We start from the raw sequence: 14,853 nt of genomic DNA, 5'->3' as shown, positions 1-14,853 counted from the left end.
TTTTCTTGCTCTATTTAGGCAGAAATGGTGTTGCATACATCTAATGTGTTTTTCCATTGTGCTCAATGCTAAAATACCTGTCAAGATTTTGACAGAATGAGGCAACTTAACAAGTGTGATGAAGTCATTTAACACATTATGGGAAGTTGGAGCTCCTCTGAACGAAAGCAGAAGTAGCATACTGTAAGAGAAATAAAATATCTATTAATTAAAACTAAATCTATTTATTCATGCATGGGAAATATGAGAAGCAATATAATTTAGCATTTGACCAATGGAGGTCAAGCTTGAATGGGGGTTAGATCACCAAAGGACCAAATCTAGGCAACCCTATAGATCCATGGAAAGTACAGGCTATACAGACAGCTTGCAGGCGGTCCAGAATCCAGCCAGGCAGGAGAGTATACACACCGGTATCGCAGGTACCAGGTTCATCTGTACAAGATGTCGGAGGACGCCAGGTTCAGCATGAGACACAAATTTGGGGTGTTGGGAAGAGCTGCGCAGGATGACCACCAGAACAGCTAAAGTTTAAGTCGGAAGTTAGGTCGGAGTCATTAACTCGTTTTTCAATCACTCCATACATTTCTTGTGAACAAACTATAGTTTTGGCAAGTCTGTTAGGACATCTACTTTGTGCATGACACAAGTCATTTTTCCAACAATTGTTTAGACAGATTATTTCAATTATAATTCACTGTATTACATTTCCAGTGGGTCAGAAGTTTACGTACACTAAGTTGAATGTGCCATTAAACAGCTTGGAAAATTACTGAATTATGTCATGGCTTTAAAAGCTTCTGATAGGCTAATTGACATAATTTGAGTCAATTGGAGGTGTACCTGTGGATGTATTTCAAGGCCTACCTTCAGACTTGGTGCCTCTTTGCTTGACATCATGGGGAAATCTAAAGAAATCAGCTAAAACCTCAGAAAATAAATTGTAGACCTCCACAAGTCTGGTTCATCCTCGGGAGCAATTTCCAAACGCCTGAAGGTACCACGTTCATCTGTACAATCAATAGTACGCAGGTATAAACATGGAACCACGCAGCCGTCCTACTGCTCAGGAAGGAGACGTGTTCTGTCTCCTAGAGATGAATGTTCTTTGGTGCGAAAGGTGCAAGTCAATCCCAGAACAACAGCAAAGGACCTTGTGAAGATGCTGGAGGAAATGGGTACAAAATGCTCTATCTACAGTAAAACGAGTCCTATATCGACATAACCAGAAAGGCCTCTCAGCAAGGAAGAAGCCACTGCTCCGAAACCGCCAGAAAGACAGCCAGACTAGGGTTTGCATCTACACATGGGGACAAAGATGGTACTTTTTTGGAGAAATGTCCTTTGGTCTGATGAAACAAAAATAGAACTGTTTGGCCATAATGACCCTCATTATGTTTGGAGGAAAACGGGTGAGGCTTGCAAGCCGAAAAACAGCATGTTGTGGGGGTGCTTTGCTGCAGGAGGGATTGGTGCACTTCACAAAATAGATGGCATCATGAGGCAGGAACATTATGTGGATATATTGAAGCAACATCTCCTCAAGACCTCAGTCAGGAAGTTAAAGCTTGGTTACAAATGGGTCTTCCAAATGGACAATGACTCCAAGCATACTTCCAAAGTTGTGGCAAAATGGCTTAAGGACAACAACGTCAAGGTATTGGAGTGGCCATCACAAAGCCCTGACCTCAATCCTATAGAACATTTGTGGGCAGAACTGTAAAAGCATGTGCGAGCAAGCAGGCCTACAAACCTGACTCAGTTACACCAGCTCTGCCAGGAGGAATGGGCCAAAATTCACCCAACTTATTGTGGGAAGCTTGTGGAAGGCTACCTGACACGTTTGACCCAAGTTAAACAATTTAATGGCAATGCTACCAAATACTAATTGAGTGTATGTAAACTTCTGACCCACTGGGAATGTGATTAAATTAATTTAAGCTGAAATAAATCATTCTCTCTCCTATTGACATTTCACATTCTTAAAATAAAGTGGTGATCCTAATGTACATAAAACAGGGAATATTTACTAGGATTAAATGTCAGGAATTGTGGGGAAAAAAAGGAGTTGAAATGTATTTGGCTAAGGTGTATGTACATTTCCGACTTCAACTGCATGTTACCAGGGAGGCCCAGTGCACAGCCCCAGGACGATTTTCGAAAACAGGGGGCCTACATCTGGGAAGGTTGGGCCCATGCTGGAGGTGTTGGAGGAGTTCATGTGTTCCATGGTTGATGAAAAAATAAGAGATCTAAGAGCTATCTAGAAGACAGTAGACTTTAGACATCTAATTATTTGTTTCTCGAAAATAATGGATACTGTTAACAGTTTCTTCACTAGAAAAGTCTGCTTGAGTTTCTCTTCTCTTGAGCGCATGTCATAGATTGATAGTAAGTGAAAGGTGTGGGTTAACTGCCTCTGGTCAGATTCCTCCTGATGAACTGGGGGAGTTTTTTGTTGCACATTTACCCATTTTTCTCCCCAATTTGTAGTTAGTCTTTTCCCATCACTACAACTCCTCTACGGACTCAGGAGAAGCGTATGTCGAGAGACATGCTTCCTCCAAAACACCCCCCTGTCAAGCCACACTGCGTCTTGACACACTGCTCACTTAAGCCGGAAGCCAGCCGTACCAATGTGTTGGAGGAAACACCTTCCAGCTGGCGACCAGGGTCAGCTTGCAGGCTCCTGGCCCACTACAAGGAGTCGCTAGAGCGTGTTGGGTCAAGGACATTTCTGACCTTGCATACTGTATAGATGCATCGATGATCATATGAGACCAGAAACTAAGATTCACAGTTAAATAAATACTATGCATGATCATGAGTCACAATTTGTGTGAATAGCTGAATATACATTTTCTTTGGACCTCGAGCAATTAGTTTTGGTTCAAAGACCCTGTCTCGTAAATCGTCTCAGTATTCATTATATGGTAATGTGTCTTTTTGAGGGTGTATAATTGTTGAAAGATGGTTATATTCAACTTAATTTGCAGCTGAATGCTGAAGGAGAAAATGTATTGCTTAGTTTCGCTATCTATTTCCTGTTTTGCTATCTTATTTGATCTCATTTGCTATTTTATATGCTATGTTAAATGTTATTTGCTATCTGTTAAAGTCTTGCTGTCTTGCGAAGAAAGCCTGTTCTGCTGTTCATATCAATATGTTTATTTTCAATTTGTGATAGAATGTCTTGTAAATTACACTATTCATTTCCTAAAACATTTTAGTGAGTCTTTTAAATTAAATGTATAATATTGTTAGATGTTTACAGTCAACTGGAATTTACTTCCTCTTTAGCACAGGCATTTTATCAACCGGTTTTAAATCAATTCATAATTTAATAATTTTTCATACGTTCTTCAAAACAATCATATGAATTAATAGTGAAATGCAGTTTGATTCATAGGATTTTATTCCATTATAATAAAGGAAGTATGCTAACATATTTTAAATAGTAAAATTTTGAAGATAGTTGAATGTATTTTCAGTCATCTGGTGTAGTTATAATAAGCTTCAGTAGCTAGTCAAAGGGAAGTGTGATAAACTGACTGTTCTCTATGAGGAACAGAAACCTACTGATGGAAAAAAATGTAATTTACAGCTAAGATGTAAAACTGCTGCATCATTATTGTCATATCAGTCTTGTGTTTGATAGTTCCCCTCTCCATAACTTCCCACCTGTCTCCTAGGTGATGTTCTTCCCACCCTGACAGTCCTGTCCCCCTCCAGTGTGGAGCTGTAGCAGGGGAAGGCCACTCTCATGTGCCTGGCCATCAAGGGCTTCCCCTCAGACTGGAAGCTGAGCTGGAAGTTGGAAGTTAGCAGCAGTGACACCTGGGAGGTGACCGGGAGCCCCGGGGTCCTGGAGAAGGACGGCCACTACAGCTGGAGCAGCACCCTGACCCTCCCTGTCGACCAGTGGAAGAAGGTGGGCTCTGTGACCTGTGAGGCCACCCAGGTCTCCGCTCTCTGAGGAGAGACCAGTGTTCTGAAGGAGTTCCCCACTCTGAACCTCGTCTTCTTACTGTTCCAGCAATACTAGCACACTTGTCTAATGCTGGGCTGGACCCTGTATGGGAAATCTTCCTCCACCTGGATCTTGTAGCATTATGGAACAAACAACAATGAGAGATCTGTTTGGCTTTCACTAGGCAAGTCAGTTAAGAACAAATTCTTATTTTCAACGACAGCCTAGGAACAGTGGGTTATCTGCCTTGTTCAGCAGCAGAACGACATATTTTTACCTTGTCAGCTCAGGGATTTGATCTTGCAACCTTTCGGTTAAAAGTCCAACGCTCAACCCACTAGGCTACCTGCCACACGTGTTCTGAACCTAATTACTGTAATGCTGTTGGTTCTGACATGTTTAGATAATAAAGAGGTTCAATATTTTAAACTGTTTGCCTGGATATCATTATTTAATGAGTTTTACCATTAGACATTGAGATACTTTCAATTTATTGCATTTGAATAAAGAATGATGAGCTCTCTGCCCTGGAAAGAGATTTTAGAAATACATTTTACTCAATCAACCTTTTTCAAGGAATGTTTGGCTGATTGGGCCACATTTGGTACCAGTCAAAATATCTACAGTGATACTAATACTGAAGCCATGTTCTCTAGACTCCCCAGTCTTTATGATGTTACTAATACTGAAGCCATGTTCTCTAGACTCCCCAGTCTTTATGATGTTACCAGAGCCATGTATTAGAGAGGATATTGAGGTTTCTGCATTATGATGTATTTACATGACACTTCAACATCCTGTGGCAGGCTAGAATTAGAACAATACTAAACTCTAAAAGTTGGCCTAACTCTCTAAATATATGACTCTGGATGTTACCAATACTGAAGCCATGTGCTCCAAGCTCAGTGGAACTCTCTGGGAACAGGTGAACATCTGGCCATGTTACTGCTGTATTCTGGGAGTGTTGCGGTCACCCTGCCCATGTAAATCTGAGTTTCAACCCAACCAGAGCTCACAATCACTCAGCCTCAAATCCTCTGGGACTGTGGCAGCTGTGTGTCTGACTAAAGAACTGAACATGGGCTGGGGAAGCAGACTTTACACTGGACTTTGCATAACGTTCAAATCGGGGAATTCGCAGTCTTTTTATGGCTTTGTATACAGTATGTAGACTACATTTGTGACATGTATAATAATCTAAAGTAGTACTTCTTGAATGGAATCGATATGACTGTATTCACTCAAGGTTGGAGGGGTATTCAAAGTTGAGTAGGGCATAAATAGTTGGGTTCGGACAGGATCAACATTCATGCTATTGCGTAATGAAGTTAGTGCTTCTTACAATATGAAGATGAATCAAAGCGTGAAAAAAAAATCTAAACCTCTTCTGAATTTTGTTCAACGTCTTTCAAAAGAAAGCATTTTCTACAGCTCTGTATCCTTAGTGGTCCCAGTGTGTTAAACAAAGATTTAACATTTGCAGAATATTTTGAGAGATGTACAGTATCATAATCCATAGACAAGCCTAAACAATTACATTATTGTAGTGTCATATTTTGAAGAAATGTTGTTTAGAATACTTTAGAATAAGGGAGACTCTGTTCCTCTTTAGCTGAGGGAGGTTTTTGTATGACGCTCTAACACTGTGTGAATGGAAAGCTGTTACTCTGCTGACAGTAGTAATCTCCTGCATCTTCAGCCTGGACTCCACTGATGGTCAGAGTGTAATGAGTATAAGGACTACCAGATCCACTCCCACTGAAACGACCTGGAATCCCAGACTGACGGGTTGCAGCATAATAAACCAGGAGTTTAGGAGCTTCTCCAGGTGGACCAGTGGAGATTATTACCCGTACTTGAACTGGCTGTACAGCTGATAGAGACAGTCTCTCCTGGACTAACAGACTGAGATTTAGGAGACTGAGTCAGAATTATATCTGCTGATGATTCTGAAAGATAAACCAAAGTGAAAAAAGGTTGATTAATAAGGTTATCACAACAACAAGCATATCGTAAAGCATAGCCTTTTAATCAAAATGTTAAATAAAAAAACAGTAAAATAAACGAATGAAGTGTAACTCTGAAGCCAAATCCATAATGAATCAGAGTTAGTCAAAGTGTCTCTCACCCTGAACAAGGAGCCCCAGTGTTCCCAGCAGTAGAATCAGTGACATCATCATTGTGCTGCGTGTCAGTGGATCTGAAGGAGTGAACAGTCACTGATCAACACTGGGGTTTTAAAAGTATGTGGAGCAATGAGGCAGGACAGATATGCAAAGCTTTCATATTTTACGCACATACATGCACCGTGCACGTGTACACACACCGATAAATGACGTCAGCAGTTTCCAAAAGTAGGCCTAGTGTGTATCGTATTTGAGAATACTAAAATCATAAACCACACAATGTAACAACTATATCTTAAATCAGGCCTAGTTTGACCCACTTACACAGTGGTTTATGTCCATCAACAGTGGTTGTCTGCCTCAGAAGGTCAATTAAGTTTAACAGTAGAATTACTGCCTCTGTATGTTTCAAACCTTCTCAAGATGGAGAGTAGTGGTGCTCTGTCACCCTCCTCTGACCACACTGCGTAATGGCCGTTTGTGTGATGTGTAGAGCGGGTGTTTAACTTTAAGTTCAAGGTCCTCCAGATCCGTATAAAAAGAAAGTCACAGACTACATATACCCATTCAATTGTTGGCAGTATATGTAGTGTACATCTTTCATTCTTTCGTTTTATACAGTTTTCTTCATACAGTCAGCACCTCTACAAAACATTTTGGGGTGTGCGTAACCCTATCATAATCAAAATGGTTCTAGTTTCAAAATATGTTTTAAACTACAGTATCGTGTCGTTCTCATGTATGGTCAATCCTTGCATCTACACTGGGGACTAATGATAGGTGGCAGAGGGAGGAGGGTGTACTGACAGAGTCATATAAGTCATATCAAAGGTGTTGAGGGCTTCTCATTCATATATAAAAAATATAGCTCATAGTGTTGAATACAAGGTTTATAGTATCAATATTGAGGATTTAGGCTTTTTTCTCATTTTGAAAGGAAAGGCATAATCCTTTGGGTGGGGATAAAGTTGTTTGTCCATGTATCAGGTGTTTTTACATCTGAAATACAGTGTTGGCGAGTCGTCTCACTTCTTGTTGTGGCTTAAACTGAAACTAACATGGTTGAACCCATGTTGGGCATCAGAGTGGTGCAAGGTTTGAAATTCATGCTTTTATTGATCTATTTAGGCAGAAATGTTGTTGCATACATCTAGTGTGTTTTTCCATTGTGCTCACTGATAATGTACCTGTCAACATCTTGACGTAGAATGAGGCACACAGTACTGTATGTGTCACAATCGTTATAAGGAGTGGACCAAGATGCAGCGTGGTATGTTTCCATGCTTTTATTTGGAAGAGAAACTTAAAGCAGAGAAACTTAAAGCACAAAAACAATAAAGCGAATAAACGAAACGTGAAGCTACATGCAGTGCAGAAAGCAACTACACACAAACATAGTCAAGATCCCACAAATACAATGGGGGAATGGCTACCTAAACATGATCCCCAATCAGAGACAACGATAAACAGCTGCCTCTGATTGGGAACCATATCAGGCCAACATAGATATATAATTCCCCTAGATAACCCACTCTTAATCACACCCCGACCTAACCAACATAGAGAATAAACAGCTCTCTATGGTCAGGGCGTGACAGTATGATGAAATAGTCCAACACTCTGGGAAGTTAGAGCTCCTCTGAACCAAAGCAGAACTAGCCTACCTGTAGACTACTTCAAGATAAATAAAACAAATATTTATTCATGAAATCCAAATCTATTTCTTTATGTATAGGAGAGCTGAGAAGCAATAGAATATGGATTTGACCAATGGAGGTCAACCTTGAAGGGCGATAGGTCACCAAAGGAACAAATCTAGGCTACCATATGGATACATATAAAGTACAGGCTAGCCTCCCGGGTGGCGCAGTGGTTTAAGGCACTGCGCTACCTGGGAGCTGTGCCACCAGAGTCTCTGGGCTCGAGCCCAGGCTCTGTCGCGACCGGGAGGCCCATGGGGTGGCGCACAATTGGCCTAGCGTTATCCGGGTTAGGGAGGGTTTGGCCGGCAGGGATATCCTTGTCTCATCGTGCACTAGCAACTCTGGCGGGTTGGGCGCAGTGCACGCTAACCAGGTTGCTAGGTGTATGGTGTTTCCTCTTACACATTGGTGTGGCTGGCTTCTGGGTTTGATGCGTGCTGTGTTAAGAAGCAGTGTGGCTTGGTTGGGTTGTGTTTCGGAGGACGCATGGCTCTCGACCTTTGCCGCTCCCGAGTCTATAAGTGATGAGACAAGGCAGTAACTACTAAACATGTGGATAACATGCAATTGGGGAGAAAAAGGGGGTTAAACAAATGATTAAAAATAAAATAAAAGTACAGGCTATACAGACCCAGAGTCAGCGACCCAACCTTTAACCTGTCTACGATACTGGTTCCCAATTGGGGATCAACCCTCCCACGTTCAGCTGAAACGGTGGCGCATGGAACGCAAAAATATTCTTAAAAATATTTAACCTCCACACATTAACAAGTCCAATAGCTCAAACACCTTGTTCATCTAGCCAGCAAGTCAGATTTCTAAAATGTTTTACGGCGAAAACATAGCACATATATATGTAAAACCACCACCAGACACAGCTCATTTCAATAGCCAAAACATGCAATCAACAAACGCAGGATTAAAAAATAAATCGCTCACTAACCTTTTGAAAATCTTCATCAGATGACAGTAATATGACATATTACACAGTACATTTTTTTTTTTTAAATAATATGCCATTTATATCCATAAATGTCCATTTACAGTGAGTTCACCTTCAGAAATTACTCAAAAATGCCCGCAGGAAATCTATGTAGCGCGGCAAGATAACGTAAATAGACATCATAAACTTTGACTAAATATACATGTTCTACATATAGTTAGAAAGATACACTGCTTCTTCATGCAACCGCTGTGTTAGATTTATTTTTAACGTTACAGAAATCGCACACTATTCCATATGCTGAGACAGCGCTCAGTTCCAAGCTACATTTCCACGTAATGTTGGAGTCAACAGAAACACAGATTTAAGCATAAATATTCCCTTACCTTCGATGGTCTTCGTTCAGAATGTTCTGGAAGGCTTCATACTTACCCAATACATCGTTTGGTTTCAAGTCTTGCGTCTTTGTATTAGCTACTGCTAATAACATCAGCTGAAATGTCCTCTGGTCCGGATTAGTTGCGCATCAAAACTTCAAAATTACACATTATATGTCGACTAAACAGGTCAAACTAAGTGCAGAAGCAAGCTTTATGATGTTTTAGACATGCAAAACAAACTTCAATTCAATCGGCCATCGTCTGCCCTTCTCTTGAGTGCTGGAACAAAGGAATGGCTGGGACCAATTCGCGCCCATACGCACAGCCTATTCTCTCGTGGCACGCACTAATTTCGCTCCCATAGGGTCAATTCTCGGGATTTGAACGATTCAAAGCTCTAATGAAAGAGGACATCTAGCGGAAGAGATAGAAAGTGTCCCCAGAATCATAGCTGGTTGGGAAGGGTGGGGGCCATGACGTCAAAGTTGCTCCAACTTTCATGGCCACAAAAACTAGTTTGGAAGAATGCCTGCCCTGTGAGTTCTGCTATACTTACAGACATAATTCCAACGGTTTTAGAATCTTTAGAGTGTTTTCTATCCAATAATAATTTTTATTTGCATATATTAGCAATTTGACAGATTTTTTTTCCAGTTTACTAGGGCTACCCAATCTCTCCAAAGGGGGCGTATGTCTGCCATATCCTTAACAGGTTCAAATGTATATTTCGTTTTAGGAGTACCTGCATCCTGCGCTCAGACGATTACTTGGCCTCCTTTGTGAGATGAAGACGTACAAGAAGTGGTCCAGGCAGCTGTTGATAAACGTAAAGCTCCGGACGACATGTGCTGCTGCGCTCCTGTGGCACAGCAGCACTGCCGACGCCTCAATTGGGCAGTTCAACCGCCGGTGGAGGCAGAAGTAGGACATGACCACACAGAGAATGGGACCACGAACTTCAGTAGGGTCTCCAAGACAAGGACAACTGCTCTTTCAGCATCGGAGCCTGTGTGTCACCTACACTTGAGCTTGCCATCGTCTACTTTGTGAGTGGCCACATCGGGGGAAGTCAGGATGCAGGCGAGCCACCACAGGGCCAGGAGCAGCGCCGCCTCCCCTTGCTTCCCAGCCAGTTCCACTTCTGTGGGTAGAGCACGTGGAGATGGCGCTGGACGCCGATTAGAGTGGAAAATGGCTAGCTTACAGGGGACATTGCGCAGAGTCCAGCCGTGCAGGAATGTATAGATCCGCACCGGCACCGTGGCCAGGAACAGGATGTCGGGGGACGCTGGGTTCAGCATGAGGCACAGGGTGAAGTTAGGGCAATGGGATGAGCGGCGCAGGATGACCACCAGGCGAGCTATGTTAACAGGAAGGCCCAGCGCACAGCACAGCTGCAAGACGGAGTACAAAATCAAGCAGCCCGAATTTGAAAGAGACAGACTGGTCCCTTATGGCTTTGTAGGTAGAGCATGTTGATTCCCATCGGGGACCAGTACAAAAATGTGTACACTCACTACTGTAAGTCGCTCTGGATAAAAGTATCTGCTAAATTATGAAAATGAAACATTATTGACGATAACCTGGTGTTGAGAAAATATATGTGTTATGGTCAAGACAACCAATCACGGCCTTGAGAGTAACGATGCGGGAACCGTTCTCCCCCCCAGCTAGAGAACTTCAGTGCGAACCTCTCACATACTCTCTATCCCTCTCTTTTACCCTCTATCTATCCCTCTGCTGTACCTCCCATCTTCCCCCTCTCTCACTTTAATCTAATACTAACTGAATTATGTCTATGTCTCTGCCATATCATGGATTCATAGCTACCCTATCTAATAGTACTCAGATGATTTTCTTTAATGGAAGATTCTCTAATGTCAAACATGTAAAGTGTGGTGTACCGCAGGGCAGCTCTCTAGTTCCTCTACTCTTCTCTATTTTTACCAATGACCTGCCACTGGCATTAAACAAGGCATGAGTGTTCATGTATGCTGATGATTCAACCATATACGCATCAGCAACCACAGCTAATGAAGTCACTGAAACCCTTAACAAAGGGTTGCAGTCTGCTTTGGATTGGGTGGCCAGTAATAAATTGGTCCTGAACATCTCTAAAACTAAGAGCAATGTATTTGGTACAAATTATTCCCTAAGCTCTAGACCTCAGATGAATCTGTAAATGAATGGTGTGGCTGTTGAGGAGATTAAATTACTTGGTGTTACCTTAGATTGAAAACTGTCATGGCCAAAACATATATATTCAATGGTTGTAAAGATGGGGAGAGGTTGTCCGTAATAAAGAGATGCTCTGCTTTTTTGACACCACATTCCAAAAAGCAAGTCCAGCAGACACTAGTTTTGTCTTATCTTGATTAGTGTCTCGTCATGTGGTCGAGTGCTGCAAGGAAAGACCTAGGTGCTGGCCCAGAACAGAGCAGCACGTCTTGATCTTCATTTCAATCAGAGGGCTGATATGCAGCTCATTCGGAACGTATTCAGACACCTTGACTTTTTCCACAATTTGTTACATTACAGCCTTATTTTAAAACTGAGTGAATTGTTTTCCTTATCAATCTACACACAATACCCCATAATGACAAAGCAAAAAACATTTAACTTCTTATGGCTGCAGGGGCAGTATTGAGTTGCTTGGATGAAAAGGTGCCCAGAGTAAACTGCCTGTTCCTCAGTCCCAGTTACTAATATATGCATATTATTATTATTATTGGATAGAAAACACTCTGAAGTTTCTAAAACTGTTTGAATGATGTCTGAGTATATCAGAACTCATATGACAGGCAAAAACCTGAGAGAAAAATCCAACCAGGAAGTGGGAAATCTGAGCTTTGTAGGTTTTCAACTCATCGCCTATCGAATACACAGTGGGATATGGGTCCGTTTGCACTTCCTACGGCTTCCACTAGATGTCAACAGTCTTTAGAACCTTGTCTGATGCTTCTACTGTGAGGTGGGGCCGAAGCAGAAGGGAATGAGTAAGGTCTGCCATGACTTCAACATGCACTGACCATGCATGTTCATGCGAGAGCGAGCTCTGTTCCATCGGACTTCTGAAGACAATGGAATTCCCCGGTTGGAACATTATTGAAGATTTATGTTAAAAACATCCTAAAGATTGATTCAATACATCGTTTGACATGTTTCTACTAACTGTTATGGAACTTTTTAACATTTCGTCTGTTTTTAGTGAACGCGCTTCATGACTTTGGATTTGTTTACCAAATGCGCTAACAAAAGTAGCTATTTGGACATAAATTATGGACATTACCGAACAAAACTAACATTTCTTGTGGAAGTGGGAGTCCTGGGAGTGCATTCCGATGAAGATCAGCAAAGGTAATTGAAGATTTATAATGCTATTTATGACTTTTGTTGATTTCACTATTTAGCGGGTAACTGTATGGCTTGCTTTTGTGGCTGAACGCTGTTCTCAGATTATTGAATATTGTGCTTTTGCCATAAAGCTTATTTGAAATCTAACACAGCGGTTGCATTAAGAACAAGTGTATCGTTAATTCTATGTAAAAACATGTATCTTTCATCAAAGTTTATGATGAGTATTTCTGTTATTTGATGTGGCTCCGGATATTTTGGAGGCATTTCTGAACATGGCGCCAATGTAAACTGAGGTTTTTGGATATCAATATGAACTTTATCAAACAAAACATATATGTATTATGTAACATGAACTCCTATGAGTGTCATCTGATGAAGATCATCAAAGGTTAGTGATTCATTTTATCTCTATTTCTGCTTTTTGTGACTCCTGTCTTTGTCTGGAAAAATGGCTGTTTTTCTGTGATTTTGCGGTGACCTAACATAATCGTTATTGGTGCTTTCGCTGTAAATCCTTTTTGAAATCGGACACTGTTGTGGGATTAACAAGAAGTGTGTCTTTAAAATGATGTGAAATACTTGTATGCTTGAGGAATTTTAATTATGAGATTTCTGTTGTTTGAATTTGGCGCCCTGCACTTTCACTGGCTGTTGTCATATCGATCCCGTTAACGGGATTGCAGTTAAAAAAAATGTTTGCAAGTGTATTAGAAAACAATTGGAAATATCACATTTACATAAGTATTCAGACTATTTACTCAGTACTTTGTTGAAGCACCTTTGGCAGCAATTACAGTCTACAGTCTTCTTGGGTAAGACGCTATAAGCATGTCACACCTGTATTTGGGTAGTTTCTCCCATTCCTCTCTGCAGATCCTCTCAAGCTCGGTCAGGTTGGATGGGGAGCGTTGCTGCACAGCTATTTTCAGGTCTCTCCAGGGATGTTCGATCAGGTACAAGTACGGGATCTGGCTAGGCCACTCAAGGAAATTCAGAGACTTGTCCCGAAGCCACTCCTGTGTTGTCTTGGCTGTGTGCTTAGGTTTGTTGTCCTGTTCGAAGGTGAACCTTCGCCCCAGCATGAGGTCCTGAGCACCCTGGAGCAGATTTTCATCAACGATCTCTCTGTGCTTTGCTCCATTCATCTTTGCGTCGATCCTGACTAGTCTCCCAGTCCTTGCAACTGAAAATCATCCACACACCATGATGCCGCCACCACCATGCTTCACCGTAGGGATGGTGCCAGGTTTCCTCCAAACGTGACGCTTGGCATTCAAGAGAAACCGTTCAATCTTGGTTTCATCAGACCAGAGAATCTTGTTTCTCAAGGTCTGAGAGTCTTTAGGTGCCTTTTGGCATACTCCAAGCGGGCTGTAATGTGCCTTTTACTGAGATGCTTCCGTCACTGAACCATAACGGCCTGATTGGTGGAGTGCTTCAGAGATGGTGGTCCTTCTGGAAGGGTCTCTCATCTCCACAGAGGAACTCTAGAGCTCTGTCAGAGTAACCATCGGGTTCTTGGTCACTTCCCTGACCAAGGCCCTTCTCCCCCCGATTGCTCAGTTTAAACAGCTCTAGGAATAGTCATGGTGGCTGAAAACTTTTTCAATTAAAAAATGATGGAGGCCACTGTGTTCTTGGGGACCATCAATGCTGCAGAAATGTTTTGGTACCCTTCCCCCTGTCTCTTTCACGACACAATCCTGTCTTGGTGCTCTACGGACAATTCCTACGACCTCAAGGCTTGGTTTTTGCTCTGACATGCACTGTCAACTGTGGGATCTTATATAGACAGGTGTGTGCCTTTCCAAATCATGTCCAATCAATTGAATTTACCACAGGTGGACTCCAATCAAGTTGTAGAAACATCTCAAGGATGATCAATGGAAACAGGATGCACCTCAGCTCAATTTCGAGTCTCATAGCAAAGAGTGTGAATACTTATGTAAATAAGGTATTTCTGTTTTTTGTTTTAATAAAGGTATACAAATTCTAAAAACCTGTTTTGCTTTGTCATGGGGTAGATTGCTGAGAAAAAAAAAATATTTAATCAATTTTAGAAGAAGGATGTAATGTAACAAAACATGGAAAAAGTCAAGGGGTCTGAATTCTTTCCGAAGGCACTGTAAATACTATGCATGCCAGTCTCTCTTGGCTAAGAGTTGAGGAGAGACTATCTGCATTACTTCTTCTTTGTATAAGAAACATTAATGTGTTGAAAATTCCTAATTGTTGGCTTCATCAACTTACACAGAGCTCTGACACACACACATACCAAGTTGTTCACGTAGTTCTGCCTTTGAGCTGTTCTTGTCTATTAATGTTCTGTATTATGTCATGTTTCATGTGGACCCCAGGAAGAGTAGCTTCTGCT

At 41.7% G+C, this 14,853-nt stretch overlaps 1 pseudogene; it reads right to left on the bottom strand.

Moving 5' to 3' along the window:
- Positions 1-9,854: 9,854 nt before the first annotated feature.
- Positions 9,855-10,875, bottom strand: LOC149975556 (free fatty acid receptor 3-like; annotated as a pseudogene).
- Positions 10,876-14,853: the final 3,978 nt, after the last annotated feature.

Source organism: Oncorhynchus mykiss, chromosome 18 (genome assembly GCF_057628025.1).
Source record: "Oncorhynchus mykiss isolate SJ-2025 chromosome 18, ASM5762802v1, whole genome shotgun sequence".
NCBI lineage: Eukaryota > Metazoa > Chordata > Actinopteri > Salmoniformes > Salmonidae > Oncorhynchus > Oncorhynchus mykiss.
This window is presented reverse-complemented; position numbering and strand designations above follow the sequence as displayed.